We start from the raw sequence: 22,822 nt of genomic DNA on the forward strand, positions 1-22,822 counted from the left end.
GTAAATGTTTCTAGAAAAGGGGAGATTGTTAAACTAAGTTATCCCATGACATGACTGCTCCGTAATCCAGCTTCTGTCCAGTCTTCATCTCTGTATTTATGATGTTCTTTCTACTTGTCCCCTCTGCCAGGCAAAATCTTCTCAATGTAGTTCACGGTCTGCCTCCTTTGTGACGCCTTTCCTGACCATCTAGTCAGAATTACAGCATTCTCCTACTTTCCCACAGCATATTACTAATGTCTTTGATTTAGCACACAGCATTATTTTGTTCTTCTGATAAACTGAGATGTTGACTGCTACCAGACAATGATTTCACTTTCTTTCCAGCTGCTAGGAAAGCCAGGGCTAAGGTTTACATTCAATTACTATGGCCTTCTTTAGTCCAAAAATTTTTTTAATATGATCTTTCTCTTCTCTTCCCCTTTACCACCTGGCTTTTGTCTTTGTCCTTGTGGTGGGATCCTTGATCTTATGGTACCTGCGGTTTTATTTCACAAGAAACATGAATAGTAACAGAAAAGACTGCCTTTGTCACACAAGTTCTTTTTTGGTGCCCTTGCAGTACCTGGAATAACTCTGACCACAGCTCTGCTCTCACCTTGGTCTGTCACAAACTATGCCCGTTGTCCAAGGCTTTACCCAGCAGTCACCTCCTTTATTAAGCCTTTCCTTATCATCCCGATCCCACACCAAGATGGCAGAGATATAGACTTATTTTTCCCCTGAAGATACTTTTATTCACACTTTACATAAAACTTAACACATATATTTGTCATTATTATTGTTGATGTTGTTGTTAACATTTTTATTAGGGGTGGCTTAGGAAGGCTGATGGAAATTTGGAGAGGCGGGCTAAAATTTCCCAAGCCTTGGCAACCCCAGTACTGACTGGATTTCAGTTTTGATTCTGCCACTTGCTTCCTGGCTGATCTGGTCAGGGTCAAGTCATTCCCCTTCTCTGGGCTTCAAATAATTTCATTTTTCAGAATGTCTTTATTGAGTGTTACAACTGCAAAGGTGATTATTAAAAGCCCCTGTAAACCTTTAAATATCTGTAGAACTAGAAGAAGAAGTGAGGGCTTCCCTGGTGGCGCAGTGGTTGGGAATCCACCTGCCGATGCAGGGGACACGGGTTCGTGCCCTGGTCCGGGAGGATCCCACATGCCGCGGAGCGGCTGGGCCCGTGAGCCATGGCCGCTGAGCCTGCGCGTCCGGAGCCTGTGCTCCGCAACGGGAGAGGCCACAACAGTGAGAGGCCCGCGTACCGCAAAAAGAAAAAAAAAAAAAAAAAAAAAAAAGAAGAAGTGAGAGCAGCTCTGTAGCCTCCTAGACTTTTTTTCACATGAATATATGTAAACATCAAAGCATTTTAACCTAGATTATGTCATGCCGTCCATCCATATGGCAACTTTATTTTATTCCCTTAAAATATTGATTTCAGCAATACATTAATATTATCATTTGTTTTATCTGCTGCATCATAAAGAAGAACTATAGTCTAACAATCCCCTATTGATGAAAGTGCCCTTTAAATTTTAAGCTTTTCTTAAAACTAGGAAAGTAATATATGCACATAGTTTTTTTAAGTATAAAATGAAAATGTTCCTCCAACATTACTCTCTCTGAAAAAAAACCAAACACTTCTAAAATGTATTATTTTTGTTCTTCTGATGCCTACCATCATAGTTTTAAATAATATGTTCCTACATTTCTTGATTTTTCTTATAGTATTATTTTACATTGCCATAAACTATTAAATTCTTTTCCATAACTAGAACTCAGTCCTCTGTACTTTCTCATTAGTTTAGTTTAGGAGGCTAAAAAACCAATAGACAGCATTTACAATATTCTAATTATATAAATATTATTAAGCATAGAACTAAGTATGGTGGCAAGGTGAACAGACCCACAGAAATGCCATTAATCCTGTCTTCTTTAGAGGAAAATATTCCAAGAATCAAGGTCAAGTGGATTCAATCTGCTGTTGTTGTTTCTGACATCTCAAGTTATCTTTTTTCTTAGATTCTTTGTCATTTCATTTAAGTAACTCTCCAAATATTTATTTTTCATATAGGAATTGTGGATAGTATTAAATGGCTTATATCCATGCATATTTGAATATTTTTATTGTTGCCTAAATTAATAGATAGTTTTGACGACAAAAGATTTTTGGCTAAAGTTTTTTTCCCTGAGAGCTTTGAAAATATTGCTCCATTATCTTCTAGAATCCAGTGTGGCTCGTGAGAAATGTAATTTTAGTGTAGTTCTTGTATCTTTTTCAGCTTACTGTTTTCTCTCTAGAAGTATGTAGGGATACACACACACACACACGCACACACACACACATTTTTTAATCCATGGAATTATAACTGAGAATAGTAATATCTGACTATTAGATTTTTTTTTTAATCTGACCCAACACATAGTGAGTTTTTTCAGTCTGAATACTGGTATAGCTTTTATCGGCTTTGTGTAGAATTCTTCTATAATTTCATTTATTATTTTCTCCCCTCTGTTTTGATTATTATCTGCTTCTGAAAACCCTAATAAAAAGATCTTGATCTTCCTAGATGTTAACCTATTTCCGAAATTATCCATTACTTAGACTTTTTTCATACATATTCGGGGAGTTTTTCTGAACTTTACTTTCAAAGTCAGTCTTTGGCTATATTTATTCTATTAGTTTGTCCATATATTGAATTTTTTCTTTTTTAAATCATGGGGCAATTCTTAGGAAAAAGTTTAACTATTTCAATATTGTTTTGATTCCTACCTTGAAAAGTTGGTGCAGAAAGAATTCTTAGTTCATGGACAGAGAACACAACAGATTGAGCGTTAAGTCAGAAAGAAACATTTTCAAGGTTTTAAAATATTTTTCTCCCTCTTATTTGGAGGTAAAAGGTGATTATTTTAAGGGTAAAAGCCAAGTCACCTCTCAATCTAATGTGAAATACAACCTGAAATGTAGCCTATCGTCAATAAAAACTTTATACTCTGTCCATGCATACTTTTGGGTCGTATGCGTAATTTGGGTCAAATTTAAAACATATGTCCAGGCAACCGCAGATTCAATCGACCACTGTTACAGATTTTGCCTAGCCTAGTGGTTTAGGAGAAGGATAATAATAGATAAAAAGGAAAATATATATTAAGAGAATCTCTGCTAAATTGTTTCCATGTAAAAAAATATTTTATTATCATCTCTTATACACAGGAAACATTAACACAAAACACTTCCCTCCTTTGTTTTATTGAACTCTAAAAATATGCTATAAAAGGGGTTAGCTACAGTTCACGTAATAGCTACTCGTCACTCAACTCCCACACCTGAAAGAGTCCAAGGAACTTAAATGCAATTGCATTGCACTTCTCACTTTCTTGAGTGACCCCATTTAAAATGCACCTTGAGACTAGCTGCAGAGTAGAATTTTTAATTCTGAAGTGCTGACTCACTTCATTGGAGAGAATGAGGCTTCCAATTTGTGAATGTGAAAGAAGTCCTGATTTTCTGGATCATTTTCCTCCATTCACTTTCAATAATGCTACCCTATAAATAGGATTTAATTCACGCAAATCAGCAAACTGAAAGTACCAGTGGTATATACTGTAATAATTTATTTTCATATTTTTAAATGCCTTATTATTAATGGAAAATAGCTTTAAAGGCATCCATGATATGCTCCACAGCTAACTCAATTTGACAGTGAAAGATGCTATGTTGGTCTGTAATGGCAGATATAAAATTTACACCATAAGAGCTGATCTTCTGCATATATAATCACATTCTTTGTGCTTCATATTTTTCCGTACTATAAAAAGGGACAGGAAGCACTACTAACACTGCTTTTACTGAATTTTTCCACAGTGTTTTCTGTTGCCTACTATAAATACTTAAACATCTATTTTTACTGTCTAGTTACACTTTCTATACAGAAAAAATATTTCAGTTCTAATATGAATTGGGTTTATATGAACTCCATCTAAACATTATTCGTGAAATATTCTGAACGCATACAAAAATGATAGCTTAATGATCTTCAAAATGCTGAGGTTTCAAATTTCTATAATTCTGCTATCAGACCAGGCAATGTGTTCATCTCTGTGTGGCAGCCTGCCTTTCAGGCATCGTTAATGTTTTAGATTTTCATAAATTCTGCTATGGCCAAACAGACCAAGAACCTGGAATCTATAAAGTAGCTGAAGGAATTAAACAGCTACTAGCTTTTATTTTTTCCTTATGGTTTCATCTCCAAATAAAGTGAAACTTAAAAATTAGAATAAAGATTGGGAACAAAAATACTTTAGAACAGGCTAAAGTATATACTTTCTACTATATTAAGAAAAGAGCAGACACTCAACACCCTCGGGATAATCCCCAGCCCCCAAAGGGAGAGAAGTGAAACATTTTATAAATGAAACATCTCAACAAAATAATAGCAACTTGTATCTAAGAGGTAAAAACTTGAGATTTAAAGTAGAAAATGTTTGAAAAATGTTGTGTTTCTGAGTAAGCCTTATGACATTTCTACACCACCCTTGAGTGGTGGTACTCATCCCCACTGAGGACCTTATTTCTCAGTATTGCAAAGGTGATTCTTTCATGGTCAGACTTTACTCTGAATACTGTATGAAAAGTTACAGCTACAGTTTTTCCAACTCTGTAAGTGCAAGTTCAACCATGTAATCATAGATAACATAGAAGGCCAAGGTCTCAGTCAATTGCTAATTTAACCATTTTTTCCTGCCCAGATATTCATTTGTTTTTGGTGATGGTAATAACAAAATTTTTAAAATGTACTCATTTATTTGTTTTTCATTTGGTTGTTTAATCATATTTGTGCTCCAGTTTGTTCCATAGAGGGTTTGAGAAAGCCTACAGTAAAAGTACATGTGGCACATTAAAAATATCCAGGACAGGAAAACAAAATTTAAATAGGAAACCAAGACCAGAACAAACCCCAAGACACAAAGACTCAGGACCTTAAGTTCAGCAAATATTTTGTTCTTCTGATAAACTTCGATGTTGACTACAACCAAACAGTGATTTCACTTCCTTCCTTGGTGGGGAGCTCTGATAGGATGCGGCACTGCCATGAAACTGATGAGTGGAGATGGCTCCCTCTATATGTATATTTCCCCCAGAGCCTTGCTGTTGCCCATCTGAGGACCACAATTGTATTTAATTTACCTACATAGCCATGTATGGTTATGTATCCCTAAGCAGACTATAAGTAATTTGAGAGCAGGGATTATATTTTATAATTCTGCATCTTTCTCAGTTGAATAACACATTAGTACGTATATAGGTAGGGCATTGTAATCTGGCTTGAAGACAATGTGTTATTCATATTCCAGCAGAAATTGATAATGATTCTTCAATTTCGGTGAACTGGAAGGCGTTAAATATAGGATGATTAGGACAGAAACTAGTGTAGGGCTTATGACACTTTCTTTTTTTTTTCCTAAAAAAATTTTTTTGTAGCAGTTTATCTTATTTCATTTTTTTATACAGCAGTTTCTTATTAGTTATCTATTTTATACATATTAGTGTATATATGTCAATCCCAATCTCCCAATTCACACCCCCCCCTTGCTTTCCCACCTTGGTGTCCATATGTTTGTTCTCTACATCTGTGTCTGTTTCTGCCTTGCAAACCAGTTCATCTATACTGTTTTTCTAGATTCCACATATATGCGTTAATATATGATATTTATTTTTCTCTTTCTGACTTAGTTCAGTCTGTATGACAGACCCTAGGTCCACCCATGTCTCTACAAATGACCTAGTTTTGTTGCTTTTTATGGCTGAGTAATATTCCATTGCAAATATGTACCACATCTTCTTTATCCATTTGTCTGTTGATGGGCATTTAGGTTGCTTCCATGACCTGGTTATTGTAAATAGTGCTGCAATGAACATTGGGGTGCATGTTTTCTTTTTGAATTATGGTTTCCTTTGGGTATATGCCTAGTAGTGGGATTGCTGTGTCATATGGTAATTCTATTTTTACTTTTTAAGGAACCTCCATACTGTTCTCCATAGTGGCTGTATCAATTTACATTCCCACCAACAGTGCAAGAGGGTTCCCTTTTCTCCACACCCTCTTCAGCATTTGTTGTTTGTAGATTTTCTGTTGATGCCTATTCTAACCAGTGTGAAGTGATACCTCATTGTAGTTTTGATTTGCATTTCTCTAATAATTAGTGATGTTGAGCATCTTTTCATGTGTTTGTTGGCCATCTGTATGTCTTCTTTGGAGAAATGTCTATTTAGGTTTTCTGCCCATTTTTCGATTGGGTTGTTTGTTTTTTTAATATTCAGCTGCATGGGCTGTTTATATATTTTGGAGATTAATCCTTTGTCCATTGATTCATTTGCAAATACTTTCTCCCGTTCTGAGGGTTGTCTTTTCGTCTTGTTTATAGTTTCCTTTGCTGTGCAAAAGCTTTTAAATTTCATTAGGTCCCAATTGCTTATTTTTGTTTTTATTTCCATTACTCTAGGAGGTGGATCAAAAAAGATCTTGCTGTGATTTATGTCAAAGAGTGTTCGTCCTATGTTTTCCTCTAAGAGTTTTATAGTGTCTGGTCTTACATTTAGGTCTTTCATCCATTTTGAGTTTATTTTTGTGTATGGTGTTAGGGAGTGTTCTAACTTCATTCTTTTACATGTAGTTGTCCAGTTTTCCCAGCACCACTTATTGAAGAGACTGTCTTTTCTCCATTGTATATCCTTGCCTCCTTTGTCATAGATTAGTTGACCATAGGTGCATGGGTTTATCTCTGGGCTATCTATCCTGTTCCATTGATCTATATTTCTGTTTTTGTGCCAGTCCTATATTGTCTGGATGACTGTAGCTTTGTAGTATAGTCTGAAGTCAAGAAGTCTGATTCATTCAGCTCCGTTTTTTTCCCTCAAGATTGCTTTGGCTATTCGGGGTCGTTTGTGTCTCCATACAAATTTTAAGATTTTTTGTTCTAGTTCTGTAAAAAATGCCATTGGTAGTTTGATAGGGATTGCACTGAATCTGTAGATTGCTTTGGGTAATATAGTCATTTGCACAATATTGATTCTTTGAATCCAAGAACATGGTATATCTCTCCATCCGTTTGTGTCATCTTTAGTTTCTTTCAACAGTGTCTTATAGTTTCCCGAGTACAGGTCTTTTACTTCCTTATGTAGGTTTATTCCTAGGTATTTTATTCTCTTGTTGCAATGGTGAATGGGATTGTTTCCTTGATTTCTCTTTCTGACCTTTCATTGTTAGTGTATGGGAATGCAAGAGATTTCTGTGCATTAATTTTGTATCCTGCAACTTTACCAAATTCATTGATTAGCTCTAGTAGTTTTCTAGTGGCATCTTTAGGATTTTCCATACATAGTATCATGTCATCTGCAAAGAGTGACAGTTTTACTTCTTCTTTTCCAATGTGTATTCCTTTTATTTCTTTTTCTTCTCTGATTGCCATGGCTATGACTTCCAAACCTATGTTGAATAATGGTGGTGAGAGTGGACATCCTTGTCTTGTTCCTGATCTTAGAGGAACTGCTTTCAGTTTTTCACCATTGAGAACAATGTTGGCTGTGAGTTTGTTGTATATGGCCTTTATTATGTTGAGGTAGGTTCCCTCTATGCCCACTTTCTGGAGAGTTTTTGTCATAAATGGATGTTGAATATTGTCAAAAGCTCTTTCTGCATCTATGGAGATGAGCATATAGCTTTTATTCTTCAATTTCCTAATATGGTGTATCACACTGAATGATTTGCATATATTGAAAAATCCTTGCATCCCTGGGATAAATCCCACTTGATCATGGTGTATGATCCTTTTAATGTGTTGTTGGATTCTCTTTGCTAGTATTTTGTTCAGGATTTTTGAATCTATATTAATCAGTGATATTGGTCTATAATTTTCTTTTTGTAGTATCTTTGTCTGGTTTCGTTGTCAGGGTGATGGTGGCCTCGTTAGAAGGAGTTGGGAGTGTTCCTTCTTCTGTTATTTTTTGGAAGAGTTTGAGAATGATGGGTGATAGCTCTTCTCTAAATGTTTGATAGAATTCACCTCTGAAACCATATGGTCCTGGACTTCTGTTTGTTGGAATATTTTAAATCACAGTTTCAATTTCATTACTTCTGATTGATCTGTCCATATTTTCTGTTTCTTCCTGGTTCAGTCTTGGAAGGTTATACCTTTCTAAGCATTTCTCCATTTCTTCCAGGTTGTCCATTTTATTGGCATAGAGTTGCTTGTAGTAGTCTTTTATGATGCTTTGTATTCCTGTGGTGTCCATTGTAACTTCTCCCTTTTCATTTCTGATTTATTGAGTCCTCTCTCTCTTTTTCTTAATGAGTCTGGCTAATGGTTTATCAATTTTGTTTATCTTCTCAAAGAACCAGCTTTTAGTTTTATTGATCTTTGCTCTTGTTTTCTTTGTTTCTATTTCATTTATTTCTGCTCTGATCTTTATGATTTCTTTCCTTCTACTAACTTTGAGTTTTGTTTGTTCTTCTTTCTCTAGTTTCTTTAGGTGTAATGTTAGGTTGTGTATTTAAGAATTTTCTTGTTTCTTGAGGTAAGATTGTATTGCTATAAATTCCCCTCTTAGAACTGCTTTTGCTGCATACCACAGGTTTTGGATTGTTGTGTTTTCGCTGTCATTTGTCTCTAGGTATTTTTTGCTTTCCTCTTTGATTTCTTCAGTGATCTCTTGGTTATTTAGTAACGTATTGTTTAGCCTCCATGTGTTTGTGTTTTTTATATTTTTTCCCCTGTAATTTATTTCTAATCTCATAGCATTGTGGTCAGAAAAGATGCTTGATATGATTTCAGTTTTCTTAAATTTACTGAGGTTTGATTTGTGACCCAAGATGTGATCTATCCTGGAAAATGTTCTCCGTGCACTTGAGAAGAAAGTGTAATCTGCTGTTTTTGGATAGAATGTCCTATAAATATCAATTAAGTGTATCTGGTCTGTCATGTCATTTAAAGCTTGTGTTTTCTTATTCATTTTCTGTCTGGATAATCTGTCCATTGGTGTAAGTGAGGTGTTAAATTCCCCCACTATTATTGTGTTAACTGTTGATTTCCTCTTTTATAGCTCTTAGCATTTGCCTTATATACTGAGGTGCTCCTATGTTGGGTGTGTATATATATATATTATTATATCTTCTTCTTGGATCGATCCCCTGAGCATTATGTAGTGTCCTTCCTTGTCTCTTGTAAACATTCTTTATTTTAAAATCTATTTTATCTGATATGAGTATTGCTGCTCCACCTTTCTTCTGACTTCCATTTACATGGAATATCTTTTTCCATCCCATCACTTTCAGTCTGTATGTGTCCCTATGTCTGAAGTGGGTCTCTTATAGACAGCATATATATGGGTCTTGTTTTTGTATCCATTCAGCGAGCCTGTGTCTTTTGGTTGGATCATTTAATCCATTCATATTTAAGGTAGTTATCGATATGTATGTTCCTATTACCAGTTTCTTAATTTTGGGGGGTATGTTTTTGTAGGTCCTTTTCTTCTCTTTTGTTTGCCACTTAGAGAAATTCCTTTAGCATTTGTTGTAGAGTTGGTTTGGTGGCACTGAATTGGGTTAGCTTTTGCTTGTCTGTAAAGCTTTTGATATCTCCATCAAATCTGAATGAGACCCTTGCCAGGTAGAGTAATCTTGGTTGTAGGTTCTTCCCTTTCATCATTTTAAATATATCATGTCACTCCCTTCTGGCTTGTAGAGTTTCTGCTGAGAAATCAGCTGTTAACCTTATGGGAGTTCCTTGTATGTTATTTGTCATTTTTCCCTTGTTGCCTTTAATAATTTTTCTTTGTCTTTAATTTTTGTCAATTTGATTAGTATGTGTGTGGCATGTTTCTCCTTGGGTTTATCCTGCCTGGGACTCTCTGCACTTGCTGGACTTGGGTGGCTATTTCCTTTCCCATGTTAGGGATGTTGTCGACTGTAATCTCTTCAAATATTTTCTCGGGTCCTTTGTCTTTCTCTTCTGCTTCTGGGATCCCCGTAATGCGAATTTTGGTGCATTTAATGTTGTCCCAGAGGTCTCTTAGGTTGTCCTCATTTCTTTTCATTCTTTTTTCTTTTTTCTGTTCCGCAGTGGTGATTTCCAGCATTCTGTCTTCTAGGTCACTTAACTGTTCTTCTGCCTCAGTTATTCTGCTATTGATTCCTTCTAGTGTATTTTTCATTTCAGTTATTGTATTGTTCATCTCTGTTTGTTTGTTCTTTACTTCTTTTAGGTCTGTGTTAAACATTTCTTGTATCTTCTCAATCTTTGCCTCCACTCTTTTCCCGAGGTCCTGGATCATCTTCACTATCATTATTCTGAATTCTTTTTCTGGAAGGTTGCCCGTCTCCACTTCATTTAGTTGTTTTTCTGGGGTTTTATCTTGTTCCTTCACCTGGTACATAGTCCTCTGCCTTTTCAATTTGTCTGTGTTTCTGTGAATGTGGTTTTCGTTCTCACAGGCTGCAAGATTGTAGTTTTCTTGCTTCTGCTGTCAGCCCTCTGGTGGATGAGGCTATCTAAGAGGCTCATGCAAGCTTCCTTATGGGAGGGACTGGTGGTGGGTAGAGCTGCATGTTGCTCTGGTAGGTAGAGCTCAGTAAAACTTTAATCCACTTGTCTGCTGATGGGTGGGACTGAGTTCCTTCCTTGTAGGTTGTTTGGCCTGAGGTGACCCAGTACTGGAGGCTACAGGCTCTTTGGTGGTGCTAATGGCAGACTCTGGGAGGGCTCATTCCAACGAGTACTTCCCAGAACTTCTGCTGCCAGTGTCCTTGTCCCTGCAGTGAGCCACAGCCACCCCCTGTCTCTGCAGGAGACCCTCCAGCACTAGCAGGTTGTTCTGGTTCAGTTTCCTATTCAGTTTCCAGGGGCCACTGCTCTTTCCTCCTGGGTCCTGATGTGCACACTACTTTGTGTGTGCCCTCCAAGAGTGGAGTCTCTGTTTCCCCCAGTCCTGTCGAAGTCCTGCAATCAAATCCTGCTAGCCTTCAAAGTCTGATTCTTTGGGAATTCCTCCGCCCATTGCTGGACCTCCAATTTGGGAAGCCTGATATGGGGCTCAGAACCTTCACTCCAGTGGGTGGACTTCTGTGGTATAATTGTTCTCCAGTTTGTGAGTCATCCACAAACTGGGTTTGTGGGTGACTCACAAACTGGGAGTGTGGTTATGGGATCCACACTTTCTAATTACAGTGTATGAAAGTGTTAACTCTTGTTTTTTTCTTCTGTGATCTTCCTGTCTGAGCCTTAACACTTAAGAGCAGATCTGTTAATGAGATACTTGACCTTTAATTTTTTTCCAAGTTAGTAGTTCAAAAGTAGTCCTATTTGTAGGACTGGGAGACTAGAAACCTAGGCAGGGTAAAATATAAATCTGTTCTGTAAAATCTGATTTAGTGTCACGTTTCACTTTTCAGTAGTCAGTGCATCTCTGCACCCCCTACCGTTCTCCTTTTGAACTGAAATGGTCTCATAGGTAATATAACCTGATTTTTTTCCTTTGTATGAGTTTCAGTCACTCTTTACGTTACTTTTGCATCAGCTTAAGTAGACACATAATTTAAACATAATTCTAATTCCAAATTGTGCACAAGTTTTAACTGGTATATAGAATTCTATAGTCTTAAGTTAAAATGTACATTGCAGCATGGTTCACTATGTTAGCTATTTAGCATTTATCATCTTGCAGGATAAATGCAATATTCCCTCACATGAGATAATTTAAGGTGTTCAAATGTGAGACACATATGGCAAGAGAGGCCAATAACCATCGCAGCGTGTCTTGAAGGAGTGCTTTCCCTCTGTACAGTGCCTGTTCTTTAAAGGCAGCAGCCATTGCTTTCTACCTCATTGTAATTCACCCTGCATCCAGCGCTACTGGAAAACTAATGAAAATGCTGGGACTACAAGGCTTTATTTTACTGTTGAGAATTCTCAGTGGTTACAGTATTATGTAGTGTCTAATTCTCTTGGTGTCACATTTTTTTTTAATAGTGATTTTTATTTTTAATCCAGTGATCCATTTCATTCATTAACCCCCTAACCACTGAGTAAGTTTCGTGTCACAAAAGGGCTTCCAAAGGATGCTGCATGAATTACATTTATTGTAAGTTTTCTAATCATCCTAAATGTCTCTTTCTCTCTCTCTCTTCCTATATTTTTCTCATTGGCGTTAAAATCTATGGCTTTTAAGTCAAACTGTGAAAGCTCAAAGTGCTCGAATAAGAGAGTAAATACTGTGTTTCTCCCGGACTATGATCTCATATGATACAACTGTTGCCATAGCAAAATTAGGTTAAATTTAATAAAATCTGTTCATTGCTCCCATGGCAAAACTAAACTAGGGCATAAGGATTTTAATGTCACTTGTTCCCCTTTCATTTAATTTCCCATCCTTAACAGAAAATAAACATTGAGTGTACCCTTTATTTTGAAAAAATTGATTTGCTATGGGAAGTTGACTGGTATTGGATCCTGTGTGTGATCTGTACAGATTTGTACCCAAAACAGTAATTGTCATTCATGCCATGCCTTTATGTGTCAAGTGCTGTATCTGATGAACAACTGGTGCCCTAGATGACTAAGGCAGTTTTGAAATGTCGGGGATATTATCTCCAGGATATTTATGAAATATGTTAAGATTTTATTTTGATTTTTTCCCTTGCCATTTAAAGCGTGCTTTGTTTTTTCTGTATATCAATGTGTGTGGATGTGCATTTTAGTAAAACTCCCCAAAATCAGTTTTTAATGTGGAGTTTAGAATTATTACGTTGATGCTTGTCTGAGCACTGTAAAAATACTACCGCTGCATTTTGTATGCTATATTGTTCCCTGTAGTAGGGATATGTATTTGCTTTATAAAATAAGCCATGTATTGCTGCTGCTGTCAACTGCCCAGTGACCACAGAAGCTGCTTTCTGGACAGCATCTTTATTACACTCTGCAAGTGTCCACAAGCCATATCAAAAAAGCAAGAAACAGGAGAGAAAGCACACCTCTTTGAAAGTGGAATGTCAGCTGGAGTGAGAGAAGGGTATGAATGATTGATAGTTTAAGAGAATGAAAGACTGCTTTCAGGAATGAATGAGGACCAGAATCTGAGTGCTTCAAAATCGTGCTTAGCACTAACCCAGGGAACTCATGAGGCAAGAGAATACTGAGTTCATAATCTGAAAAACTCTCTTGAATAAAATGCATTAGTTAGAAAAGTAATTAAAGTATTTAGGTGAAAATATACCTCATATGAAAAATACTTCTGAGTTAGGAAGCTACATAACTGAGAAAGATACTACCAGGACAAAGAAATTTATACACATGCATATATGCGTTAGAACTAAACTGTCAAATGCAACAGCCACTAGCTACATTTGGCTACTTAAGTTTAAATTAATTAAAATAAAATCAGATTTAAAATCAGGTTTTTCAGTTGCACTACCCATATTTCAAGTGTTAAACAGCCACATGTGGCTACTGGCTACCATATTTAATGGCGCAGGCATAGAACATTTCTACTATTGCAGAAAGTTATCTAGGATAATGCTGCTCTAGAAGAATTTCTTCTTAATCAAGAAAGGTACAAGGATCATGATACTGTTGTTTAATGATAAAAATAAGCCAAACGGTATAAGAGTGAGGATATATTTTGCAGCTGACTTTGCCTGGGGACGTAATGGGAACCTGAGAATCATAAACGATGAAGCTATCCCCAACTCTGCTCTAAAACTTCTCTGTGGTATCTTGGACCTATTACTGTATCTTTCCAAACTTGAACCTGCCTTGCATGTGTTTTGTATTCCAGCCTAACTCCTGCTTTGCTGTCCCCTCTCTCATTTTCTTTAGCTTATGATTTCTTTTTTTTTTCTCTTTCTTTTTTTAAGTTGAAGTATAGTTGACATGCAATATTATATTAGTTTCAGGTGTACCGTGTAGTAATTCAACATTTATATACATTACAAATTGATCACCACAATGAGTCTAGTAACCATCTGTGACCGTGCAAAGTTATTGCAGTATTATTGACTGTATTCCCTGTGCTGGGCATTATATCCCCATGACTTATTTATTTTATAACTGGAAGCTATGCCTCATAATTCCTTCAGGCTATTTCAGCCAACTCCTTACTTGCCTATCTTCTGACAACCACCAGTTGTTCTTTCTATGAGTCTGTGTTTCTGTTTCATTTTGTTTGTTCTTGTGTTTTGTTTTTTAGGTTCCACATAGAAGTGAAATCATACAATATTTGTCTTTCTCTGTCTGACTTACTTCCCTTAGCATAATATCCTCTAGGTGCATAATGTTGTCTCAAATGGCAAGATTTCATTCTTTTATATGGCTGAGTAATATTCCATTAAATATATATATATATAATTTGCATAATTTTTATCCATTCATCTATCAGTGGACACTTAAGTTGCTTCCATATCTTCACTATTGTGAATGATGCTGCAGTGAACATAAGGGTGCAGATATCTTTCCAAATTAGTGTTTTGGTCTCTTTGGATAAATACCTGGAAGTGGAATGACTGGATCATATGGTAGTTCCATTTTTAATTTTTAAAAACTTCCATATTGTTTTCTATAGTGGCTGCACCAATTTACGTTCCCACCAACAGTGCAGAAGGGTCCCCTATTTTTCCACATCCTTTCCATCGCTTGTTATTTCTTGCTTTTTTGGGGGGGAATAGCCATTCTGACAGGTGTGAGGTAATAAATTTTGATTTGCATTTCCCTAATGATTTGTGGTGTTGAATATCTTTTCATGTTTATGTTGGCCATCTGTATGTCTTCCTTGGAAAAATGTCTATTCAGGTTCTCTGCCCATTTTTAAATTAGATGGTTTTTTTGGTATGAGTTGTAAGAATTCTTTATATTTTTTGATATTAACCCCTTATTGCATATATGATTTTAAAATATCTTTTCTAATTCAATAGGTTGCCTTTTCTTTTTGTTGATGATTTCCTTCCCTCAGCAAAAGCTTTTTAGTTTGATGTAGTTCCATTTGTTTATTTTTGCTTTTGTTGCCCTTGCTTGAGGAGACAGATCCAAAAAATATAGCCAAGACTGATGTCAAAGAGACCAGTCTGAGGCTTAGACCCCTCACTTCCCAGGGGGGACCTCTGTGGTTGTGGTATCCCTCCTGCTTTTGGGTTGCCACACCAGGGTTGTGGGTTCTGACTAGACTGTCATATTGTAGGCGGGAGACTCCTCCCATCTGTCTCAATGTGGCCTTTTCTTTATATCCTTAGTTGTAGAGAATCTTCTTCTTCAGGTTGTTCTCAGAGACAGTTGTCCCATATGTAGTTGTAGCTTTGGCATGTCTGTGGGAAGAGGTGAGCTCAGGATCTTCTTACTCACCATGTTGATCTGGACCTCCCTCCAGGTTATGATTTCTTTGTGTACCTTTAAAAGAGTTGTCAACCTATTGTATTAATTGTGTGTATGCAAAGCACTTTAAATCTTTCTAGGGGGGTACGAATTAGAAATAAATGACCCTTTCTTTCTCTTTCAAGCTTGGTTTTCCTACTTGTTAAAAAAGAATTGATATTACTAACCCACAGATCATAATAGTGTGAGAATTAATGAATTGATCATTGGGAACAATTGGAAAAATGCAAAACATTATATGCAGAGTGGCATGGATATTTGGAAAACACCATGTAGGAAAAGCAATGGTTCTTAAAGGCTTGGTGCATTTTCAAACTGAAAAATCCTAAGAAATTTCTCAAATTAGTGTTTAAATTGTATGATATTGCAATTATTTTATGTGTCTAGACAGTGACTTTGATGTGAATGCCTCATTTTGGGGGGTTCATCTGTTTGAACACCTGGAAAAACCCAGACCCAGATTTTTAGGACTAAAAATATATATGTTTGTTGTAGGTGTTCATAGACATTGAGATAGTTTCAATATTATGTAAATTTCTCAGAAGCTCACAATAATTGAAAGGTGTGTTATGTAACTTTGCAACGTCTCTATGAAATGGATAAGGGGCAATTTTAATCATTTTTCTATAGATTTAACATTAAAAAAATTTTTAGGATTAAATACATTATTGGTATTATTTTGTTCTGTGGCAGATAGACTGAAGCAATGTAACACCTATTATTAACCTAAGCTAATTACTCAGCAGGTTATTGCTAGTTATTTCATTTAAATTGACACTTATCCCTTTTATTTTTAATTAGTGAGAGAAATTGATTGAAAAGAATTTTAGCAGGATGATAAGATGAACAAAAACCAGATGTAGAGTTTCTCAGTAAAAAGATAGTGTAGAATTTTGGGGTATAAGCAAAGATAATTTATTAGGAGATGTTCTAACATTATTCCTATAATGACTTTTAAATTTATGAACTACTAATTGCAGACTTAGAAAAGTTGTCATTATTAATGAATATAAAAAAGAATATTGGTGCTTTACTTGTGGAAATTATTTCAGGCCACAAAATTGTTCTTCTTAATCTAAATGATGTTAATATAGTTTCTAAATTTATCTGAAAAATTTAAATCTGGCTCAAAAATCCCACTTCATTCATTCATTCATTTTTGGTTTTATTATGGATATTTCCAAGGATAACAGGAACTTCTAAAAGCAATGGAGCAATCTGAAATAATATCCGTAGTTAAAAAGAGGCCTTACTTCTTTTTGAAGAAATATTGTATCTGGATGGTAGAGTTTTAATTGTTTTCATAAAATCAGATAAGTGACTGCTGTCAGACAATGCACATCTTGTTTTTCTCTCTCTGAGAAACTCATATATAAAAGAATATCAGTAGAATAGAGGTTTTTGAGCTTCTTAACCACTGAAACCTAAATTGCCACTTCAGCTGCTGTAAAAGATGTGATCTAGATATTAAGACTTATGAGCATTTGGGATTTTTTTACTGCCATTCAGCCGGAAATACAGGGAGGCCCTGACATGGGAATGAGGGCAGGTCGAGAATCACCAGCTAGTACTGAAAATGCAAGAAAGGATGTGTGGGCCTCAGAACAACATATTTGATTTTCTTCTGCCTCAAAATATTCGAAGTTAGGATAGAAACAGTACCACCCAGTTCAATATTCTATGAACTTTGCCTTCCTTTAAAAATGATATAAACTTGGGCTTCCCTGGTGGCACAGTGGTTAAGAGTCCGCCTGCCGATGCAGGGGACACAGGTTCGTGCCCCGGTCCGGGAAGATCCCACATGCCGCGGAGAGGCTGGGCCCGTGAGCCATGGCCGCTGAGCCTGCGTGTCCAGAGCCTGTGCTCCGCAGCGGGAGAGGCCACAACAGTGAGAGGCCCACGTACCGAAAAAGAAAAAAGATATAAACTTAAGAGTCCTATAAGAGAGACTATTTTGTTCTTGTTAAACATGGAAGCCAATTGAATTTCCCTGCTTTAGGGTCTTCTGAAGTAAACTTTGAAATAAGGGAAATATTTTTATGTAAGTGTAAATAACAGCATGTGATGTCAAATCTAGATTATAAATACTTTTGTCATAGATTTTTGGAGGTAGGTGGGACCTTGGAAAGTTACTTGAATGATTATGTATAAACTAGTATTATTTTCGTTTTATGTATAAAGCTAAAGGGGGCGGAGAGGTCATCTGCTTAAGTTCAAAATGTTAATAAAGTGCCAAAGGAACACAGTCCTCCAGCCCAGTTTTCCATCTTAGGATGGAGTTGCTTTATTTAGTCCTTCTGAGGGCTCTTGCATACATTAGATGGTAAGGAAACATAGAAGGGTAGAATATATAATCAACATTTCCTAAAACAGAAACATTGTTCTCCAATAGTAGAAAAAGTGGAAAGTGCATCTAATCATGTACTGTGATGTGTTCCAATGAAAGTATTACCCCATTTCTCCTCAGGGTCTAACGTTTTACCATGAGATATATATATGGGAAATTGGATTTGATTAATGTTCTCCAAGAATTATTGCTGAGGTATAAAATTTAATGTGTCAGTAATTATCCTATGTGGTTATTAAGTGTTAATTATTAATATTAAAGAAAATTAGGGAGAACAAATAACTTCACCTAATAATCAGATGCTAAACAAACCAAGAATATATTTTGAAACCAAGGGAGATGAACCTACATGATTTATAAGATCTTCCTGAGCTTTAAAATTCAATGATCATGATTACTAGATACTATTTGCTTTGCTGTTTTTCACATTTAAAAAAAAATATATATATATATACTTGCCTTTTTGGAATATTTGCGTGCCTCCAGTTTATTCAAAGCTTAGTTTGATAATCTTATAACAGAGTTTCTTTTCTTTATTCCAAATATGGATTAAAAAAATCAGAACAATAAAGTTATAGAAGGACTAGAAATCACTGTGCTTCCCAGTTCCACTCTAAATAAGTCATAGTTGAAAGAAATTGGACACATCAAAGATTTGTACTGTGCAGGTATAAATGGTAGCACAAATGGTGATGGTGCTACAAGTCACTCCATGACTTGAGTGGAAACCTTTGATCAGTTAGTGATATGTATAATCAGCATTCAAAGATGGACTCTAAGCAAACTATACTGCTTCTGGAATGTTTGATTTTTATATAATTTTTGTATACTTTTAATATAATTTTTATGCAATTTGTCATTATCGTTGCAATAGTCATTGACGAAAATATACCATACATCCCATGTAGACTAAACAAATCTGCAGTACGTGGCATCATCATTAACTGGTCTTTATGTAAATTAAAATTTTTCTCTTAACTTATGCAGTGTGCCTAGTAGAAAAGATGCTCCTCCAAGTTAATGGAAAGGCTATGAAATTGTATTTGCAATACACTTAGGAGTTCACTATCCACAAAAGACAAGTACCAGGGCTTTCATAGTTATTAGTCCCTTAGTACTTGCTCTGTGAGGACAGAGTCCAAACTGTTTATGGAGATCAAAATGCTACACTTTCAGTTCAATTTAGTAGAGCAGATGGATAGACGTTTATATTAGGTAAGGGGAAACTCCCCAGAACAAAATGGGGGCCAGAGAGTGTAAAAAAGAGCAAATAAATATGTTATGGAGACTTATCTTGTGAAAGGTGACTGGAACATAGATTGGCTTTCATTATTGGAAATGGTAGAAAATCAGATTCAAACTTTCTTTAGAGAGTTTTCCCATTTCCAGGTAGAAGAGAACCTTAAAACTTTTTTTGTGTGTCCTATGAGGTACGTCTATCCTTGCAATCTTTTAATACTTACAAAATGCTGCTGATTTGCACATGTTTATAACAATGAAGACTGTAGTTGATCCTAATCCATCCTCAGAACTCCTGATTAGATTTGGAAGAAAAGTATGGATAGAGAGGTTGAATAAAAGAGGTATATGAGTTGTGGGTCTACATCATTTATTCAGTAAGAGGTTCTTTACAGTTAGACTTCAGCAGGTTGATTTGAATGGGAATCCGAGGAAGGGGATTTTAAATATGTTCCATTTCTTACAATGACTTTTGTTGTTACCTATTTTGAGTGCATGTGCACATTCACATACACACACTTCTTCTGACTTAACATTCTTTGCAGTTACTGCTATGTTTCTAAGCACAGGGAAACTTTTTTTCCTGATATGGTTACAATTTACAGGGCGGTCTGCATTGGCCTCTCTTTTCTAGGACCTGCTACTGGTTCTTTTGGTTCTCCAGGCACATCTCTATACCTGGGTGGCTTTAGACACAGTGAGGAAACATATCCCAAGCAAAAATAAATAATTCAAACTATTTAATTTTTGAAAGGGGACTAAAATTTTATTGTGGTTGGAATTCTCTGCTTTGGCCCTATTTTTGGCCAATGTTTTCAGTGGAGAGTGTCCGCATTCTTAAACATCACAAGGTAGCAAAGAACTGTGTATATGAAGATGAGAGCAGCCTTCCCATCCCAAAGAAAGATATGTTTTTCTGCAACAGATCTTGCTTTTGCAAAGAGACACAAATGCCTTTATTTTATCATTTCTGATTCTTTCCTGGCTTTCAGATATCTGCCTCTCTTCTTTCTCTGCCTTCCTTTGTCAAAAGCATGAAGTGTAGGTACGTGGAGCCCTAGAACCTTTTGTTTTTAGGTAACTCTTTTGGATAAAGTTTGGGTGAATAAATTCAGATAACTCAACAACTTAGTCAAAGGGAATATGAATGTTTGGGCCAATGTAGTGAAACTTTTTAAAAGGTCTGAATGTAGTCAGGCTCCCCCCGACCCCCAGCCCGTTTTCCTCACCTTCCATGCTCTTATCAGCTCATTCTAAGGGGACTTTCATTCCTCATACTTCATTGAAACTCTACTAATAGTAAGGTTACCAAAGGCTTTATTTAACCTTGCCAAATCTAGTGTCTTATCTCTGCCCTCCTGACTTTTCAGCAGCCTTCCACATAACTGACCACTCCCTTTTCTTTAATAGACTCTCACATCTTGGCTTCCAGCATCCCACGCTCTACTCATTTTCTGTCACTGGATAGCCATTTCTTTTCAACAACTTTTGATGGTTTTTCTGCTGTTATCAACCTTTAAATATTGGAATTTCCAAAGGCTAGGTTCTGGGCATTCTTCTCCCTTTCTTTCTAACTAAACTGCCTCCTTTAAGGGTTCTCATTTAGTTTCATGGCTTTAAATGCCCTCTTTTAGTGAATATACTCCAAAATTTGTATCTCCAGCCCTGACCTCTACACTGAACTTTGGATTTGTGTATCCAGCTTCCTACTGGAGAGCTCCACTTGGATATCTGAAAGTCATTTCAGAACCAGAGCAGAACTCTTTATTCCCCCACCTCCTCTCCCGCCTATCTCTCTTTGTCTCTTTCTCACCTCAGTAATTAATACTACCCTCCATTCAGTTGCTCAGGACAGAAGTGTAGTCATCGCTTTTGATTAATTCTTTCTATCACTATCCACCCCCGGTCTAATCCATCAGTGAGTCCTGTTAGCACTTCCTTCAGAATACAACTAAAATCTGTTTTCTTCCAGATTTCACTGCTCTTCTTTCTTCCTTTCCTGCTCCTTTATAACCTTTCCACACAGCAACCAGAGTGATCTTTAAAAAAGTAAATTAGGCTGTACTTGCTCCTTCCTCCCCAAACCTTTCATTAATCCTCATTACACTTAGAATACAGTTTGAATTCCTCGTGCCAGTCAGTACTAACATATATAACCCCGGCTTACCTCTCTGACATACTGCTCCGCACCCTTCCTAAATCACTGACCTCAGCCACACTGGCCTTCTGTCTGTCCTTCTAACATACCAAGCTATTTTTGTAGCCCTTGTAACTGCTAGTTCTCTGGTTGGGATGGTTTTAAGTCTATGGGTCTCAGTATAGATGTCACCCCCTCAGAAAGGCCTCCTTGACCACTCCATCTAAAGGAGCTCCCCATTAAATCTACAGTATTTTATTCTCTTTGGAGCAATAGCATTGTCTAAAATGTTGTCCACTTATTTATTTGTTTATTGTCTTTCTGCTGCATGAGGACAGAGCCCTTGCTGGTCTGGTTCACTCTAGCTACTAGTACTCTAATAGCAGTGCACAGAAAGAAACCCTGTGTATTCAATGAAAGATGCTTGAATAAACACTCTAGAAGGATTAAAATCCTCTTACAAATGAGAGGTCTTTACAACTAAAAGAATTTTTCAGTTCTTTTCAGGTTATAATCAAAAGTGATTTTGGAAACAAGTCAAACTGAATGCTATGATTTGATTAAGTTCATCTAATGAAATTATAGAATTTAGCAATTCCAGCATATTATAATTACTGAAGTTTTCCATATACTAAAGGACCAATCAGAATGCACAGTTCCAATCAAGTGTGCCTATCAGGTAAGAGGAAACGGTATGCTGCACGGAGGAGAAGGGGAACATAGATGGGGCAGGCCTGCTAAAGTGACATCAAGGTTAGGTGAGATCTTTGAGTGCCTTCAGTAGCTCCAGCATAGGGTTAGGTCAATAAGAGAAGCAAGAGGGTGCTGGACATCATCTCTAATAACTGTGACTCCCTTTTCAGTATTTCTTCAAAATGTCAGAATGAGCAAATAAATAAGTGTGGTATGTCACCCTCAAGCAGGAAAATATAGGGACAAGAAATTAAAATCTTGGAAGGTTTCTGAGATATTTACAGGAAACTCAGGCTGCGTAGTTGATCTGAGAACACCCCCAGTCTCACTCCCTGGCTACACTTCTTTCTTCTTTGCCTGGTGAGACATTTGTGGGTGGATATGCATCTGCAGACTCTTGCTTCCCTGTGCCTACCTGTCTCCTCATCCCTGGCTACAGGGGACTCTCTTTTCTGAACCCTTGCTGCCTGCCATCCCCTGCTGGGAACCAGAGGAGTTGGGCAGAGGGGTGTTTGCTTGCAGCTCAGGGAGGATTCTACAAATTACAAATCCCCAATATCAGAAACAGGGAGCCTGTGAATGAATGTCAAGGGCTGTCTGTATGTGATATGGAATATACTATTTAACTGTATAGAAAAGATATGCATATATTAATGTCAAATAACAATATTAGAGCATGTATGATTTATTTTTTTTTATTTTTTGCTGTACGCGGGCCTCTCACTGTTGTGGCCTCTCCCATTGCGGAGCACAGGCTCCGGACGCGCAGGCTCAGAGGCCATGGCTCACGGGCCCAGCCGCTCCGCGGCATGTGGGATCCTCCTGGACTGGGGCACGAACCCATGTCCCCTGCATCAACAGGCGGACTCTCAACCACTGCGCCACCAGGGGAGCCCAGCATGTATGATTTAGTATCAGATGAATCATCATTATTACTAATAGGGCAATTGTGTCCCTTGGAAACTACTTAATGACCCACTTATTAGGTTCTG

The 22,822-nt window shown here is 36.8% G+C and overlaps 1 protein-coding gene across 1 annotated transcript in view; it reads left to right on the forward strand.

Annotated features, from left to right (window-relative positions):
• The window catches only part of SMYD3 (SET and MYND domain containing 3), a 714,413-nt gene that overhangs the window by 262,318 nt on the left and 429,273 nt on the right, over positions 1-22,822 (forward strand). The gene's annotated exons all lie outside the window — the stretch shown is intronic.

The sequence above is a fragment of the Delphinapterus leucas genome, chromosome 1 (genome assembly GCF_059928025.1).
Source record: "Delphinapterus leucas isolate spDelLeu-1000000601 "Yukka" chromosome 1, BTC_Dleu_Yukka2, whole genome shotgun sequence".
NCBI classification, from domain to species: domain Eukaryota; kingdom Metazoa; phylum Chordata; class Mammalia; order Artiodactyla; family Monodontidae; genus Delphinapterus; species Delphinapterus leucas.